Source organism: Balaenoptera physalus, assembly GCF_965194825.1.
Source record: "Balaenoptera physalus genome assembly, chromosome: 13".
NCBI lineage: Eukaryota > Metazoa > Chordata > Mammalia > Artiodactyla > Balaenopteridae > Balaenoptera > Balaenoptera physalus.
The window spans coordinates 57,225,489-57,244,490 of NC_138892.1; the positions used below are offsets into that span (position 1 = coordinate 57,225,489).

General features: G+C 36.8%; 1 long non-coding RNA gene across 10 annotated transcripts in view; it reads left to right on the forward strand.

The window, feature by feature from the left end:
- Positions 1-16,181, forward strand: part of LOC309642019 — a 168,856-nt gene extending 152,675 nt beyond the window's left edge. For 6 of the 10 annotated variants that reach the window (XR_014252897.1, XR_014252898.1, XR_014252900.1 and 3 more), the window contains exons 3-5: positions 4,824-4,907; positions 11,900-12,060; positions 15,917-16,181. This is a non-coding gene — a long non-coding RNA (uncharacterized lncRNA). Of the gene's footprint in view, positions 1-3,653; positions 3,725-4,823; positions 4,908-11,899; positions 14,311-15,916 lie in introns of those variants that run through there. The other 4 variants (XR_014252896.1, XR_014252899.1, XR_014252905.1 and 1 more) reach the window with 2 other exon arrangements.
- Positions 16,182-19,002: the final 2,821 nt, after the last annotated feature.

Sequence of the window (19,002 nt, forward strand, 5' to 3'; positions counted from 1 at the left end):
AGGCCCTGGAGATGGCTGAAGGGATGGGATTAAAAACACAGGTGTTAGATTTTCTTTGTAAAGGAGGAATGAATGCTACCACTTTCTCTGAAATTTGAGGGAAGGAGATAAGCATAAATATGAATATTAATTTGGGAAGAATTTTATTTTAAGTGAAAAGGAGTGGAAATATAAGGAATTCAAACTATTGATGGCCACAGGGCGTTAGTGGCATAGAGGTAGTATCCCCTGCTCTAGACTGGTACTAGTTACCAGCAAAGCACAGAGGTCATGTTATGCCACAGCATTCCCATCAGGTACTTCAAATTTCCATTTCATTTCCTTTCATTTATTTCTGAAAAATGTTCCTCACTTCATTTCTACTCTCAACTTTATGTCTCTATGGGGATATATGTGTGCATGTGGCTGATTCACTTTGTTGTACAACAGAAACAGAGCATTGTGAAGCAATTATACTCCAATAAAGACGTATTAAAAAAAAAAAGACTAGCCAAGAAAATTATGCCCACATATAACATCTCAAAAAATGGCATCATGTCACTTTGGAATCTGATGTTTATCCTGCGATTTGTTCTACTGCATTTCTCTCAGTATTACCAAGATAAGGTGCTTTATATTAATGTACTAAAATGATAGGAGCTCTATAATCATTTGTTTGGAATCTATAAAGTATAAAGAAATCTTCATCTAATTTGAAATTAAATAGCCATTTACTGCATCCACTGCAAAAAAAAAAGGAAAAAAAGCATCAATTTATTTCCCCTTCAAGTGGTGGACACTAAGGAAGCCAAGAATTTCCAAAACAAGAAGTGCTTTTCTCAGATTTAGGAGATGGGAGAGCAGACCAGCCGGATTGTCATGTTTCAAATGCACATGAACTGGCTTCGTGAAAGGTCGGGGGCCATCTCTGTGAGAGGAACACCAGCGATACTGCCTTAGATTTTTAGAAAAGACAAATAGCCCTGTTTCCGCAGAGAATGCTGGGGAACTCTCTGGGGAAAGAGAATATATATAAAGCATTTTACATACTTTATATATAAAGTATAAAGCATTTAAAGATAAATCAGTCTTAACTGCTCCTAGATGTTTTTGATCTCTAATCCACAATGCCTCACCAAAATCTAGAACCAGGAAGTATAATTATTCGAATAGCCCAAATCTGGCCCAGGTATGAAAAATTTCTTTCTCAGAATTAGCAACACAGAGTTCAGGTTTGAGTCATAGATCCTCACCTAGGATAAGGGTCATTTTCTGGATATGAAGTAACAGATGTAGACAGGAGAGAAATCTCTGTGTCTAAGGGGTTTAGGGTCAACATTACATAAATTACCTGTTTATACAGGTTGCAGGGGTATTCCTTCTATCTTAAAATTAGTCTAGTTTCTAATCAGTGAGGATGTTTGCTTCTGGCTGCGATGATAATGTATTCTTTGACCCGCCCCGCCCACACACACACACACCATCAGTGAAGCAGAGGTTCATATTCCCTCTAATATTTGCTGCTTTATTTGATCTTCCAGTTCCATCTGGAGCTACTAAGGAAGTTGTTTCTGAAAGCCCTAGAGTAAGCAATGGGAAGTCTCCCTGCGAAATCATGATTCAGAGGCCTGGGGACAGTTGGGTGGTACCAAAACCCTTCAAAAGACTTGATCAGATTGAAGCAACAATGGCTGTCTGCCCTACCAGCTGCCAGGAGATACATCTGTAGGAAATATTGTTACTGGAGAATAACTGGGTTTTACTCATCTGTATATAATTTGAAATTCAACCTCTCACATTTCAGAAAAATAGAGCTTAATGCTAAAACTGCCTCAGTATGCTTTGTGCTGAAAACTCCACGAGGCAGTACTAGGCAAAAGGAGTTAGGATACAGATTATGTTCAAAGGGAATGACCTATAGGTTAAATAAAATAGCCAGGAGTAGTGGCTGTACACACTCTGCAACAGCATCAGACAACAAAGAAGCCTGTTGAAAGATGCTCTGGGCTGTTATCTTTACAATAGCTCCTTATATCTGTATAGCTCTCTAAAGATTACAGAACACTTCAGACACATTATAACCACCACCTCACCTCCATCCTCCAAAATCCTATAGCAGGAAAACCACGGAGAAGAGTGAAAAGGAAATATAACTGTGGCTACATATGTCCTATTTCTGCAATGGCATTTTGCAATTTCTGTCAGTCTTGTTTTGTTGCCAAAGGGTGAGGAGAGTTTCTCGAAATGTCATGAGTTCTTGGTTATGGTTACCTTGTTTTCTTGATTAACTATATTTGTAAACACCTAATTCAGGGCTTCTTCATTTTGTCACTATTGACGTTTGGGCTGAGATAATTCTTTGTCGTGGAGGGTGTCCCATGCATTGTAGGATATTTAGCAGCAACCCTGTTCTCTACCCACTAGATGCCAGTAGTCATAAATGTTGGCAAATGTTGGTAAATGGATTGGGAACTGGAGGGAGAGAGATTAATAAGGCAAGAGAACATAGTAGTTGCTTTGATTCAAATAAATTCTTATACAAAGAAATTCATGTTAAAACTTGAAAGAATTGTTACTTAACAAATCTGCTTACCACACACTAAACAGAATATTATTGATTCTTTTGGACATCAAGTAAACAGATAAGTTCCAACATTTATTGCACCAATGATTCTCTTTGTTATATTGTGGGAGAATTTGTTGTAACATTTACTTTAGTATTTCTCTACATTTTAGAGTTCATCCTGATACAAGGTCTTTCCAAAAGGTCAGAATTGGGTTCCTCATTCTTTCTACCCTCTCTTTCCTGTAACTGACTCAGAAGACATCACATCTGACTAGAGTTACATTATACAGAACTCTTGCTGAATCTTTTGATTCACATGTTTTCTCTTCCTTTTTGTGAAAACAGAACCAACATTTGCGTAATCCCTTACAAACTAATGATAAAAGACAGATGTTCATTCCTCAAATCCATGTATTTCAAGAGATAACCTTAAAAAAGTTTAAATAATCTCAAGTGGAAAAAGAAACTCATCAAAGGCAAGTGAGATAGATAGGGAGGATGGGAGGGAGACGCAAGAGGGAGGAGATATGCGGATATATGTATATGTATAGCTGATTCACTTTGTTATACAGCAGAAACTAACACACCATTGTAAAGCAATTATACTCCAATAAAGATGTTAAAAAAAAAAGAAAGACAAGAAAGAGCAAAAATTTCTAGAACTAAAATATTTGATAGAACTTTAAAAAGGAATCAATGAGAATAAGGTGTTAATAAATGTTAATTAAGCTAATTTGAAATAGGGAGAGCTATTTTCAATTTTGGGGTAATATCTGAACTTGGAAAAAAAAACAAAATGTCAACTTGACCTTAACAGAAACTTGGCAATACAGACGAGCTCATCTGGATCTTGTCAGGTTCCAGCAATTCATTAACAATCAGATATTCCAAACTGAGAGAAACTGAAATCCAGTCAAGAATTAGGCTAATTGAGAATGAGGTGTGAAAGTGAAAAGTGTTTTGGATGTTCCTATTTGATGAAACATAAGAGGCATGGGAATCAAATGAACACTGAAAGTAACTTTCTTGAACAAAGCAGACGTGTCTGATGTATTAAAGAGTAGAGTTAATCTTTCAACTTGAAATCAGGTATCTTATTTATTTACAGGGGGATTTACAGTCCTGTTGCCCTGGCTTTCAGGTGCACTTGAGGAAAACACCCTATGAAGTATCCAGTTTGTATGTTGTCTGTAAATTTTATATTCCTTTAAATGCAAAGTCCTTGTAGTCTTTAAGTCATTTTATGTTAATTAGAGCCCTAAACTCTGCAAACATTCATTTCATTGCTGTTCAGTGCCAAGTTTGGGGCTTTCTGGAAGCATGACATAAAGAGTCAGAGAGAAAAGCAGCTGACCAAGATTCTGGTTTGGAAAATGATAAATCCAAAGCAGAAAATGATTTAGCCTTAATAACTAGGGCTTTCTGTTGAAAAAATGAAACAAAGAAATATCTAGTTTGCTTCTCACCCTGTAGGAGCCAGGCTGGGTTAATGGACTATTTTATTTTTCATTTACTTACAAGATAGTTATAACAATTGGCATGCATCTACCACCATTCTAGACACTGCACCAATATTATCTTATTTCTATCCTGAAACAAGCCTATAAGCTTCATACTATTATAGTCACCATTTTGCAGTTAAGGAAACTAGAGAGGTAAAGTTGTTGGCCCAGGATGCTCAGCTGACTAAACGTGAAGACAGCTTTCAAATCCAGACATTCTGGCTTTGTCTATGCCCTTATGTACCATACCCTGCTCTCTGAATCAGAAATAAAAATTTAACGGAAGCAGCTAAATCTAGCACCAGGAGCCAGAGGATGAGGACATCCCAAATGCTCAGACAACCTGAGGGATCAAAACCTGAGAAATCGATTTTACTGTGAGAGCCAAGAGTGTGTGACCAGAACCTAAAAGGAGAGCAGAAGGGCAGGAATCAGTCAGGACTGGAAAATGAAATAGCAGTAAAGTAATGGGAGCCCAGTGGAACGGCCAAGAAAGGATTTGCAATATCTACATACTGTGTCAAGACTCCTAGCCACTGGCTCATGGGTGGGTGGGTTAATTTAAAGTAACAAAGCAGGTCTTGAGAAACATTTCCCCCTGTGAATTTATCTCATTCCCTTTCCTCAGCCTTCTAGGGCACAGTAAGGGTATAGGACAAGAGAAAAAACAGATGGAATGTACCAATTTAACTCATTTCCTCTAACATTTTGAAAATTACTATTCATTCTTTATACACTCTTCTCACTAATAATTGCTTCCTTTTTTTCTTTACTAGGAGCATTCATTTGATAAAGGCAACTCTTGGCTCTGAGATACTGTTATGTTCAGGTTCGAAAGTGAAAAACAAATCAAGATCCAGGTAACATATTATTCTTATCACAAACAAGGTATAGGAAAATGGATCTGAGACAGGTTGGGACTGGAACTTGTGACCCAGTGCTTGCACCTGGACACATGTCTCCTCAAGCAATAAAATACAAAGAAACTATAAAGGACTAAAAATAAATGCATACATGCGCAGTTGGGCAAATTATGGACAAAATGACACAAAGAGATCAAAAACCCAACTGCCACTTCTGAAGAGCCGGGAGCAAAACAACGGTGTTGGGAGCAAAAGCAGGGTCCCACGCATGCCCCCTGCACACAAACCACCACCAAAGGGGTGGGCAAACCACCACAGCCACCCCTCCGGCCTGACCCCCTGGACCTGCCCCTACCCTCAGTCCATATACGGAACCAGCTTGCTTCCCGCCTTGGACAGCCAGAAAGCAAGGGAACCTGTTACTTGTTCTTGCTCCCTCCTACTGCAGCAGGAGGCCCAATAAAGCCTGGCCTGAATTTCTTGTCTGGCCTCTTATCAATTTCTATTGATTAAGGAGGCCAAGAACTCTGGTTGGTAACAGATCTAAAATTCTCAGTCTTGTAATATGTTATGTGAACACAAATACCATCACCAGGTAAATTATATTTGATACGTAAACCAGCTGGAAGGTGGGTATCTAGGTCTGATTATACCATTCTCTTTATTTTTATATAACATTAAAATAAAAGCAATTAGGCAACTAACTTTCAGTAACAATGGTGACTTGAACATAATCTTTAATTGGCACCTCTCCTCCAGATTCTCCCTGAACTTGGGAAAGGTATATAAAAATATCGGGAAGTCTATTGTAGTCTGTAAACCAGGAAACTGAAAAGTACTTGCAAGGAACTCCTTCAGTATCTGAAATGGACACTACTAGTACATCCTTAGCTAGAAGTGCAGGAATATGTGGTGAAAGTGGTCCACACAATAGGTTATTGTATATTTGGGGAACAATTTCACTTTACCAATATCCTTGAGAAAGCTATAGATAAAAGAGCAAAGATTTTTTAAAAAGTATGTTTACTCCATGCATGGCATACTCATGGGGCAGTAGTCTTGCTGAAAGAGTGACCATTTAACCTAGAGAGAAAGTGGTCCTGCTAGTTGCCCGCAACACACTTATCAGGACCTCCTTCAGCAAAGAGATGCTGCTCCATAGTAAGAAAGCCTCTAGAAGGAACACTTCCTCCTTCCATATTCTATTCCATATGACACCTTGATGTCCAGATTGGCGAAGTTAAATCACAATAAATCAAATGTTTTCCTTCTCTCTTTAACTGCCCCTGGCCTGGGAGATTCTACCAGAAATACACAAAGTCTTTTTGGAGAACCCATCCCAATTCACAATACCACATGAGCACAGATCTGCCTCTGTAAAGATGTACAAAGAGAAAAATATCACTAGGATGAGAAATGCTTCAGCAGTTCAAGAGAATCAATCTGAGGAATGAGAAACAACTATCCTTCTTTGAAATGATGTTTCTGCAAGATAGAAGGTAGGATGTTAGAAAATCTTTCATTTTCAGCAAGGCGGAAGACATTGCTAGAGGAAGACAGGCTCAAAGAGGGAAATTATGACATCAGGAAAGAAAATTGCATGGAAAGGGAAAACATGATTGCAAAATTCTAAAAAGCAGTAGAAGCATCAAGACTCAATGGGAATACTAAAGACAAGTGGAACAATGAAATAGAAAACATAGAGTTTTATTTTTTTAACATAACTCTAGACAAAAGGGTGGCAGCATGAGATTAATAAGGAAAAAAATGAGAAACATGGAGGAACTATTGATTCATTAATTTATCAATACAGTTAACAAATATTTTTTGATCACCCACTATTTGAAGGCACTGTTGCAAGCACAGGTGACAGAATGGTGAGCAAGACAATGTTCTTGCCTCATAGGGGTTAAATTATAGTGAGTGGTACTGATAACAATCACCTAGCAAATAAATGTATAATACAAGCTCGGGTAGTGTCAAATGCTATGAAAAACAACCAAAGCAAGGTAAGAGTATAGAGCATGATAATGGGGTTGCCAGAGAGGTCCTCTTTGAGGTGACATTTGAGCAGATAATGCAATAATGTAAGAGGGTGAACAGTGTAAAGAGCATTGCAGGCAGAGTTTAGCAAGTTCAAAGGCCATGAGCAAGGATGAGTATGTGTGTATTCAAGTAGATATAGTGGAATGACCAAGGGCAGAATGCTAGAAAAGGAAGTCAAAGAGTTAGTCAATGGCAGATAATTTAAGTTCTAGAAGATCATAGAAGGAGTTTGGATTTATCACAAGAGTAAGGTGAAGCCACTGGAGGGTTTTAAGCAGGTAAGTAACTCTGCTTATGTCTTAAAGAGATAATGTTTGAAATAAGAAAATGTACATGTATCTGCTTTAGCTTCTTTTTTTTTTCAAAAAGAGAAGTGAAAGTATAAATCAGAGCTAAAGAAATTGCTTACCTATGGCAACTGAGTGGAAGGAAACAGGGTAGAAAAAGGGAAGGAAATAACATGTCCCCATGAGATTTTTACATGTTCATAAATGAAAACGAACAGAAACAAAGGAGCCAAACTATAGTCCAGTAAACAGCATAAGTGTTCTTGAAAAAGGGGCATGGGAGAAATGATCTAAGTAACTCTTGAACATGTGTTTTGAACACATGCTTTGAATTTAAAAACAAAATAATGACAAATTTCTGACTCTTCTTAATAGATCTGTGCCCAGAAGTAATGAAAATGTCTGTGTCTTGGCTTTGTAAGCTTTCCACTCCCATTCATTCAATCCACAGGGTTATTGCTCAGAGCTATTGGTGTACACCTGTAAGCTAGTCCCTTGAAGCTTAATTTGAATGATGATACAGCAGTGATATCATGGACTTCAGAAGACTACAGATAAGGTTTTAAATTTCAAATTTGCTCTTTGTTAGCTCTTGGCATTGGGCAGATCACTTCATCTCTTTGAGTATGGTTTTCCCCATCAGTAAAGTGAACAATAACAAAATCTAATTGACTGGAATATAGTGATAATTAAATGACATAATTAGGCAAAGAGTGCTGAGCATGCACTCTCTATCCTAAAAGAAAAGCAATCAAGCCTCCATCTTGTTAGAATGGTTAGGATAGCCAACGTTAAACTATGAATGACTACGTTCTATACACATGATTGAAGGCTAAACTCAAGAACCAAGTAGCAGGAATTAGCTTTGAAATATAATCTAATATCAATTGTCAATCAATATAGGATTTATTTGGGGGATTTCATGTAAGTTAGAGAAGTTACATCCTTGGTGATGATGAAACCTCTGTAATCCATAATTAAATATAATACGTATTGAATATTTCCTTCACTTAAGACTGAAAAGCCAATTATATGGACTTCAGTAGCTTTTGGTCTTGACACAAAAATAAAGTAACAATAAGAAAATACATATCCTTAATCATCCTTAGCTTCACTCACATATTTGATTTTCCGACATTGGAGTAAATGTGAACATAGAATGAAGCAGTGTTTTTTCTTACTGATCCTAGTTATTAGGATGCCTTAAGATTGACTCTATTTTTGCTATTGAATAGTTGCTTATAAAAACTAAATTTTATTCTGTCTTTTCCTGAATTTAATGTAAGCTCTATTAATAATACTCCTTATAACATTATAAAGAAAATGAAAAAAACGCACATTTAAGCATGATTTGAGAAATGCAATGACATTATGAGCTACAAGGCAATAGCTTTAAAAATTACTATTCATTTCAAAACAATATCACATAATTATTTCCCTGTCCTGTCAACAGTCTCATGTTAATATTTTAGACTCAGATGAACAGTCCGAAATATATTTGGAATATATATTCCAGCATATTTGGAATTTTTGCATGAAAATAAGGAGGCATTTTAAATAAGTGGGGAATGGAAGAATAATAAAATGCATGCTGTTAGGATTTTGACTATTTAGAAGAAAATAAAGTTTGAATACTAATCATCATATATAAAAATGAAATCTAGATGGACTAAAAATTCAAACAAACAAACAATATTTGGAAGAAAACATACAGAAATGTTTTAATAATATTGAAGTAGAAGAATATCTTTGAGGTGATGCACCAAACCCAGAAGGCATATAGATATAACATGATAGACTTGACTATATAGACATTATAAATTTTGTATAGTGAAAGATGCCATAAATGACAAGCAATGAAAGATTGGAAAACAATATAAAAAAACTTCAACAAAGCAATACAGGTGTGAACAACTGAATAGAAAAGTGGGGAAATAATACAGACAATCCACAGAAAATATGTAGAAATAGACAATAAACACATAAAATGATGTCCAGGCTTACTGACAAGGAAGGAACCCAACAATCCTCACTAGTTGAATGGAAATGGTACACTCAAGAGCACAGCTGGATTGGCTGGAGAAGCATTTTGTCCTTACATCAGAAACAGGCAGCTACACCTTTGGAGGAAATATTATCTTCAACTCCAATGCCTTCATGAAGCAACACTGCTGGCCCAATGGGGTCTTTGACTTATAGGTGTTCTTCTAAATTTCTAGGCCTGATTTACTGATAGCTCAGCTAAATTAAAACTTAGGACTTCCCTCGTGGCGCAGTGGTTAAGAATCCACCTGCCAATGCAGGGGACATGGGTTCGAGCCCTGGTCCGGGAAGATTCCACATGCCGCAGAGCAACTAAGCCCGTGCACCACAACTACTTAGCCTGTGTGCCACAACTACTGAAGCCTGTGCGCCTGGAGCCCATGCTCCGCAGCAAGAGAAGCCACCGCAACGAGAAGCATGTGCACTGCGAAGCATGCACACTGCAATGAAGAGTTGCCCCCGCTCGTCGCAACTAGAGAAAGCCTGCGCCCAGCAATGAAGACCCAATGCAGCCAAAAATAAATACATTAAATAAAATAAATTAAAAAAAAAAACTTAATGGTGTTCAATGGGTCGCTACTGGTATTCAGTCTTAGTGCTAGATATTTGTAAACAAAGGTGGATGTGGTTACTGTACTCAGTGTGCAGAACTCAAGGTAGTCTTAATAGCCCTGGCCAATACTATCCTTGATGAATCTTTTCACATTTTTACTAATTCTTGGGTTGTTGCTAATATCCCAGGTATCTGGTCTACCACTTGGAAGACCTCAGACTGGAGGATTAAATGCACCCTTTTTTTTTGAGCCATGAACTGTGGAAACAAATCTCAGCTGGCAATCAGACAGAGTTACTCATGTAGATGTCTATGGTAAGGGCCCATTCTCTAATGAGACCAACTGGAATCAAGCTGCTGGTCAAGCCTACTCAGATGGCCACCATCACTACCTAAATTTATCATTGGACTGGACATGGCAATACCTCCACTTTCATAGACTGTTCATAAAGAATTGTATGTTTCTGATCTAGAAGTCATTACTTTATGCCAAACTTGTGACTCTTGCCAAAAGTTGACCCATCTGATCTGACTCACAAGTGGAATGACACATTGCAGGAGTCATTGCCTCTACCTTCTGGCAAATTGACTACATGGAATCTTTGATTCCTATCTTAAGGATACCTGTGGTACTTCGTGACTGTCACCACTTTTTCTGGTCGTAGGGTTGCTGTTCCAGTCCAATCAGTAAAATCTGGCCACCGAACTATGACTCTAAAATCTGAATTGTGCCATGTTCCACTTTCCAAACCATCTACAGTTTGACAATGGTTTGCCTTTTGTCCTAAAGGCCACTGAAAAATAGGCTGATTATCATGGTATTTGATGTACATTCATGGCCCTTATCATCTTCAGGCTGCTGGCATCATTGAGAGGTAGAATGCATTTTTAAAAAAATCATCTAAAAATTATTTCTGACTCTATCGACCTTGTCTCTTCCTGGTAAAACAGTGTGATCACTGAATGTGGCCATCTCAGAATGGGTTGATCTCCTCTTGCCTTCCTCCTGGGTAATGATCACAGGAAAGGGGAGGTGAAATATATAAAACTATTTTGAAAATTCAGGATTCTTCCCTGACTATTCCTGGGCATGATGTGTGTCTTTCTCCTACCAGTAACCTCAGGTCAGCCTGATTGGTACACCCTCTGGGTGGCCAAAAGGGAAGCTAGGAGATTGAAACATCATTCTGTTTCAGTCACCTGGATTCTAGCAACATGGGTCAAGTGCAGGCATCCTTCAGGGCACTCTACATCACTTCTGGAGAATATGGGGGCAAGGAAATGAAGCACTTGTTGATGTTCACATACTGTTTGCTACATTGTGAGTAACAAAGCCCTTTATCTCTGAACTTGGAGTCTCGTGTCTCCTACCAGCATCCATGGAAAAGTAACAGACTAATATATTAGCTTGTAAGAAAAGTAAAATCAAATCCTAGACTGGCACACACATGAGACTGATGCTCACTAAAATTTGAAAAGCACTGAATTTGGTTGTGAAACAAGAGAGATTAAATATCCCCTGAAAACACAAACAACTATGCCTATTTTTTTTGATCACTCCAACGCACCTGGTTTGTTTTACAAAGTTTGTGCTGCTTAAATGTCAATTAACTGAATTATACAGGAAGCCATTATTTTAAAAGGAATACGTGCATTACAGTGTAGGATTGCAGGTACACACATACTTTTTGATTCATTCAATATGAAATATATGCATATCCAAGAGAAATATCTTCCTGTTCTATAAGCCATTATAACTACAGTTGGTACAATGTTAGTTTTAGTTTTCATTATCAGGGAGTTGTTAAATTATATTTAATGATAACATTTTATTGGATTCAAGAAAATATTTCCCATATTAGTTTAGCCCTTAGATATCACATTTTCATTTTTTGTATATTATAAAACCATTTTATTAAATAGTGAGCTTTACTGAAAGATTTCTAGTTAAATTAAAAGAACTAAGGAAATGGATTTTCATAGCAAACTGTCAACTTAAGGATAGCTTTTCTGAACTTCTTATTATTCTACTTTTCATTTTTAACTTTTTTTTTCCCTAGCTGGTTCTGTGTTAATCCACTGAGACTCAAAAATGTCAACTCACCATTTATCTCCAAAAGAGAAAGTATCCTTTCCTAATACTGCAATGAATGCCATCACTAAAGACGAAATTTCATCATAAGTGTCTACAAAAAGAGACAAAAAGATCATAATAAAAACTGTAGGTCTTTTTTGCGTGATAAGATAACATTTGAGAATGTTCATTGGTGCTGTCTTTGGCTGACAAAAGTAATTAATTCCAGCATGCATCTACCTAGTAGAATACAAAGGTTACTTGAAAGTGTGTGTGTGCGTGCGTGCATGAGATGAATTTAAGCTTCCTGTGTAGAAAATGTGAGTCAGAGTAAAGCAATGGATTTCCTTTGCTTCTTTAATCCTCAACCACAAGTAACATTTTCTAAATTGCAGGTCTCTATATTTTTAGGCTACCATAATCACTACAGTGTTAAATCCAGAGTTTTGCACACACACTTACATTTCACCTTCCAAATTAATTTTGAATTAATTTTGAATTAAATTTCATCAGTTTTGACTGATGAAAATATAATCAAAGTTATATGAACTAGACCGTATTGTATGTATTTTATGGGAAGCCTTTATACTTCTAATACAACTCTAGTTTAAGTGATGGGGAATATTTCATTTCATAGGGATATCCCATGCATAATTTTCACAATATGCTGCTTTATCTGATGTTATCTCAATTCATTTTTTCCCCAGTGAAATCTAATATCAGAACCTTGAACTAAGGCAGGGAGACAGTCCAATGTAATAAAAAGTTATCTAAACTCTTTTGTTACAACTGTACTTCTCCCAGTGCTCCCATTTAGTCACTAGTTGTAATATGCTTGTTGTAAATTTCAGGGTTTTTTTAAGTCTTGGTTTGAAAGTACCAGGAAGTTCAAATCTCATGAGTTAATTTCATATCCTGCCATAGTAAATGGAATCCTGTATTGAATCTCTTACATACAAGAAAGGTCAGTTTCACTGTAAATATCATTTCTGCATTGAAACAAGACATTTCTTAGCTACTGGCACAGGTGGTTTTTCACTTATAGACTTCCTTAGAATAGTTTTTTGAGTCTTAATGTCGAGTTCTCTTTAGTATGAATTGTGATCCAGGAACAAGAGATCTAAGTAGGTGACTCTTTTCATCAAGAGTCAGAGAGCTCTGAGGAGTGAATTCAGCCTCTGTTACCTAACAGCTGTGTGACCTACAGCAAATTACTCAGTATCTTTGATCTTGAGTTTCCCCATTTACTGAATGAGGATTTAAGGTCATTGTGAGAATTATAGGAGATAAATTACCTGACAAATAGTAAGCACTAAATAAATGACTGCTATCATTCTGTGTCATTCCCACTTTAGTTTCTTCTATTCACTCCAACCAACACACTCTTATTCCCTTGGTACCTAAAGAAATCTTACCTCTCTTATAAGATGTATCTCAAATTCAACTTTTCTTTTGAAACTTTTCAAAATGTCCTGAGGTGGAGGTGATTTCTCTACCACCCGAAGCTCTTCAGTACCTCTTGTAGGTAAAAGTAAAGTGAAAAGGAATCATTATCTTCTTTAAAGTTCTCTGTCACACTATTATTTTCCTAATTACATACTTGATTGTTAAAACTATTAAATCCACACATTAACCATAGGAGCACTGAGAGCAGTACCTAGCACTGAGAGCAGAGATTCATGTAAGATTTATTTAATAAATATGTGTTAAGACAATGGATATGTGAGTGAGTGTATGAAACCTGGGTCTCTCTTTCTAAAATTTATTTAATTAATTTATTTAAAAAAAATTTTGGCTGCATTGTGTTCGTTGCTGTGTGTGGGCTTTCTCTAGTTGTGGCAAGCAGGGGCTACTCTTCATTGCAGTACACGGGCTTCTCATTGTGGTGGCTTCTCTTGTTGTAGAGCATGGGCTCTAGGCTCTCAGGCTTTAGTAGTTGTGGCACGCAGGCTCAGTAGTTGTGGTTCATGGGCTCTAGAGCACAGGCTCAGTAGTTGTGGCACACGGGCTTAGTTGCTCTGCAGCATGTGGGATCTTCCCGGACCGTGTCCCCTGCATTGGTAGGCAGATTCTTAACCACTGCACCACCAGGGAAGCCCCTGAAACCTGGGTCTCTGTTTCCAGTTGTATTAACACGATTTATTCTTCAATTATGAAATATATCTTTGTATGTTTCCTGTACACAGAATTTTAATATTTAGCATATGTGGTTCATTTAGGTGAAAATAAGGGGTAAGGCTGAAAATGTTTATGAATAAAAAATAAAACAAAAAAAGATCTTGTTTTGTTACATTAAAACTAACATTATTTAATCTTCAAAAAATACTGGCACTTCTAAGAGGAGTTTATAAAGAAAATATAGAGAAGAAGCTTTTTTTTTTATTAAACATGAGTTATCTTTAAGCTCACTTTATTACAGTGGCAAAAAAACTGGATCCAGTGTTTGCAATTCTCCCAAAGTATAGATTATTTTAGACAGCTTTTTTTTTTTTTTGCCAGAAAAGGGAAAAATGAGTCCTTGATATAAAATCATTTTAACTACATGCCAATTGATAGTGTTTTTCAACTATTGTTTTTAGGCAAATGTGCAACTTGAATAATTACCTAGTGAATTTTATCGTGATATTTGGACTGTATAGACATCTGTTCTTCTGAACTTGCTACTTGCTTCACTCAAATAATGATCTAAGTAATTGCCTCATTTCCTTGAAGTAAATCCAAATTTTATGCAATAATTAAATTTACTAAGCAATCAAACTTAGGTCAACTCAATTGAGCAAATATGTATTAAAGGGGCTGATATGTGCAAAAAAAAAAAAGTACAATTTGCTATGATAGGTTCTAGAATTGGAACATGATTTTATTGTCTCACATAGCACCACCATAATAGATGTGTTAGAAAACAAAATTCAGCCCCAGTAAATTTGAAGATCCAATTGGCTTTATTAGGTGATTCAAGAATCAGGCAGCATCCCATCTAGCAACCAGAAGGGGGCTCTGAGGTGTTGTACAAAATGGAAGGTTTTTATAGAAAGAAGGGTGGGGCAAGGGAGCTTTTAGCAAAAGAAAAGACATGATTAATTTTAGGCCAGAACATCTTTCTATTACGCAGATTGCCTCTTCTTTTTCTGGGGGATGGAGAGTGTTCATGTGACAGATTACCACATTGGTGTTGAGCAGAAAATTATAAATTGGTTGATTAAGATTACATCTAGTAGGGACTTCCCTGGTGGCACAGTGGTTAAGAATCTGCCTGCCAATGCAGGGGACACGAGTTTGATCACTGGTCTGGGAAGATCCCACATGCTGCGGAGCAACTAAGCCTGTGTGCCACAACTACTGAGCCTGTGCTCTAGAGCCCACATGCCACAACTACTGAAGCCCTTGTGCCTAGAGCCTGTGCTCTGCAACAAGAGAAGCCACTGCATTGAGAAGCCCACGCACTGCAACACAGAGTAGACCCTGCTCACCGCAACTAGAGAAAAGCCCGCACGCAGCAACAAAGACCCAATGCAGCCAAAAATAAATAAATAAATAAATAAATTTATTTATAAATAAATTTAATAAATAAATTTACTTAAAAAAAGATTACATCTAGTAGAAAGGAATCCAAGTTGCAAAGGAAGAATGAAAACTGTCACTGTTTGCAGATGACATGATACTATACACAGAAAATCTTAAAGATGCCACCAGAAAACTATTAGAGCTTATCAATAAATTCAGTAAAGTTGCAGGATACAAAATTAATATATAGAAATCTGTTGCATTTCTGTATACTAACAATGAACTATCAGAAAGAGAAATTAAAGAAACAATTCCATTTACTGTAAGAGGGAAGAACAAATCTGACTCCATATTGGATGTTTCTTTTACTTTAACCTTCGTATTTTAGTGCTTTTGCTACAAGTTAGTCACTAAAGGGATGCTGCCTGTAGCTTTAATGGCCTATTTCCGGGAATCCTGCCTCCTATGCCTGAGCTTAAACTAAAATACCTTTGTTTAGCTCACAGGAAACATCCTGACCAGGCCCACCTATGCATGGCTGCAGGAAAGAAGAAATTAACATCCACCCCCTCCAGAGTCTGGCTGGAACTAGGAAATATTTACAACATCTTATTGCCTTTTTTTTACTTTATCTCCTCACTTCCCCCTCTTTGCTCTATGAAAGAAACTAGCATACAAACCCAGGCAAGATGGGTTTTTGGAACACTAGTCTACCATCTTCTCTGCTGGCTTTCTGAATAAAGTTGCTATTCCTTGCCCAACAATCTTGATTTGATTGGCCTGTCATGTGGCGAGCAGTACGAGCTTGGGACTCAGTACCATTACCAGTGCATCAAAAAGAATAAAATGCCTAGGATTAAACCTACCTAAGGAGGTGAAAGATCTGTACTCAGAAAACTATAAGACACTGATGAAAGAAACTGAGGATGACACAGACTGTTGGTGGGAATGTAAATTGGTGCAGCCACTGTGGAAAACAGTATGGAGGATTCTCAAAAAACTAAAAATGGAACTACCATATGACCCAGCAATTCCACTCCTGGGTATATATCCAAAACAAACAAAAAAATGAAAACACTAATTTGAAAAGATACATACACTCCAATGTTCATAGCAGCATTATTTACAATTACCAAGATATGGAAGCAGACTAAGTGACCATTAACAGAGGGGTGAATAAAGAAGATGTGGTATATATATACAATGGAATACTACTCAGCCATAAAAAAATGAAGTTTTGCCATCTGCAACAACATGGATGGATTTGGAGAGTATTATGCTAAGTGAAATGAGACAAAAAAATACTGTATGATATCACTTATATGCGGAATTTTAAAAAGAAAACTAGTGAATATAACAAAATGGAAACAGACTCACAGATATAGAAAACAAACTAGTGGTACCAGTGGGGAAAGGGAAGTGGCGGGGGGCAATATAGGGATAGGGGATTAAGACATACAAACTATTAGGTATAAAATAAGCTACAAGGATATATTATACAACATGGGGAATATAGCCAATATTCTGTAATAACTATAAATGAAGTATAACCTTTAAAAATTGTGAATTCCTATGTTGTACAGCTGTAACTTATATAATATTGTACATCAACTGTATCTCAATTAAGAAAAATTACATTCCTGGTGAAGGTTGAAACTGCAATTAGGTATTAAATCTAGGTTTGGTATCATGGGCTTTAGCATAAGTGATGCCATTTTGGGCCTGTGTTGTTGTTGTTGTTTTAACAGATATAATATTTTAAAATAAAATTAGCAAGAATGAAAATATATTTCCTTTTTCACTCCAGAATATCTCCTATTCAAGAGCACCATTCAAAGCACATAGAAACCATATAAAAGACTTATTAATTAATGGACTGGTTTGCTCTTTCAGCCCCAGATGAACACACAAAAAAATCATTTATTTTTAACCTTAGTCTCAAGCATTAGTATCAGACATTTTCAATTTATTTCCTTAAGTGTACAAAACTGTCATCAAAATTGTGATAAAATGCTTTCTTATTTCCCTTTGTTTCTTTCCCAGGAACACTTCTTTCACTTCCATGTCCCTTATCTTTAGTTGGGGGAGGGGTGGTCAGGGAAGAAGAGGTCATGAAGGTTTCCTCAAAGACTAATGAAACATGAAGGATGAATCAATGTTTCCTGGACAGAGGAGGAGGTGAATGAAGACTTATGGGAGTCTTTGGGGGAGAGCTTGATTTTGTGATGAGAACCTGAGAGATGATGTAACCAAACTGGCAAGAGAGAAAACTCTAGCCTCAAGGGTTTAATTTATCCTTGTGAACATTTAAAGAAGAATATCTTTTCACAGAAAATTTCCCAAGCACATCTTTCAAAAATTGTGTTGAATTATTTCTATTTCCAAGGAAACTTCTGGGAGAATTTCATCTTAACAGGTATTGCATCAGTGTTTTTCAAAGACCCAAGACTGTGTGTATGGCATTTGGAATTAAGCAATGCTGCCCTCTAGAGGACTCTAAGGTGCATCTGACTCGTAACTGTCAGGAAAGAACTGGGACAGAGAAAAAGGTGCTCTCCCACATCTTATGTGCTTAGGCCCTTAAAAATGTAGTTTGGGAAAGAAACTGACCATGGGCATAGGATTGGTTTTCATAATGTATAGCACTATGGATGGACGTGTGTGTCCAAAGGAATCCAAACTTGGGTGAAAAGCAATTGACCCTTAAGACATGTGTGTCCCCTTTAATAGCCTGCCACTAACACCCCCATTACCACCACTCCAGGGACTCCTTGAGGTCACACTGAGAAGACAGCTCTTTAAATCAATCCTTTTCTCAGATCTCTTTGCTTTTCATAAGTCATTGGTAAAGACTGCCCTCATCAAATGTTCTGGTTTTTCTTTCTTTTTTTTTCTGTCTCAGGATAACTTTACAAAACTCAGGATATTTGTATTTTCTGTTCTGATTCAAATGCTCTTATCTTGGGTCTTGGTATGGCAGACTTCTATGCCATGTCCTCAAAGAAGTCTTCCCTAAACATTCTGGATAAAATAACCACCACTATCTGCTGACCTAGGAATTTCTCTTTGATTCCTATGATCTTTTTAATTTTATTCTTAACATGAGATCAAATTAGTTTACATGTTTATTGTCTGAATATAGCAACATATTTAGTCCCATGAAGGCAGAAAAATTCTGTATATTTCTATAAACAAGGGCCTAGGACAGAATGTAGTATGTTTTGGGCTAGTACTGTCCAATAGCATTTTCTGCAATGATGAAATGTTCTATATTTACACAGTTTAGTAGGACAGCCACCTGACATATGTGCCTACTGAGCCCTTCAAATGTGGTTAGTGGGACTGAGGAGCTGAATTTCAATTGTATTCCATTTTGATTAATTTAAATTTACTCATATGCACTTAGCAGCTACAGTATCAGACAGTGTAGTATTGGCTTTCAAAACAATTTGCTTAATGGATTAGTTAATAATTATCAAAAACACTGTGCATATATTTCCTATACATCTTTACCTCTGTTATCAGTATTCTTTCATAACTGTATTTGTTTATCTATATATATTTTGTCAATCTTTAACTTGCCTT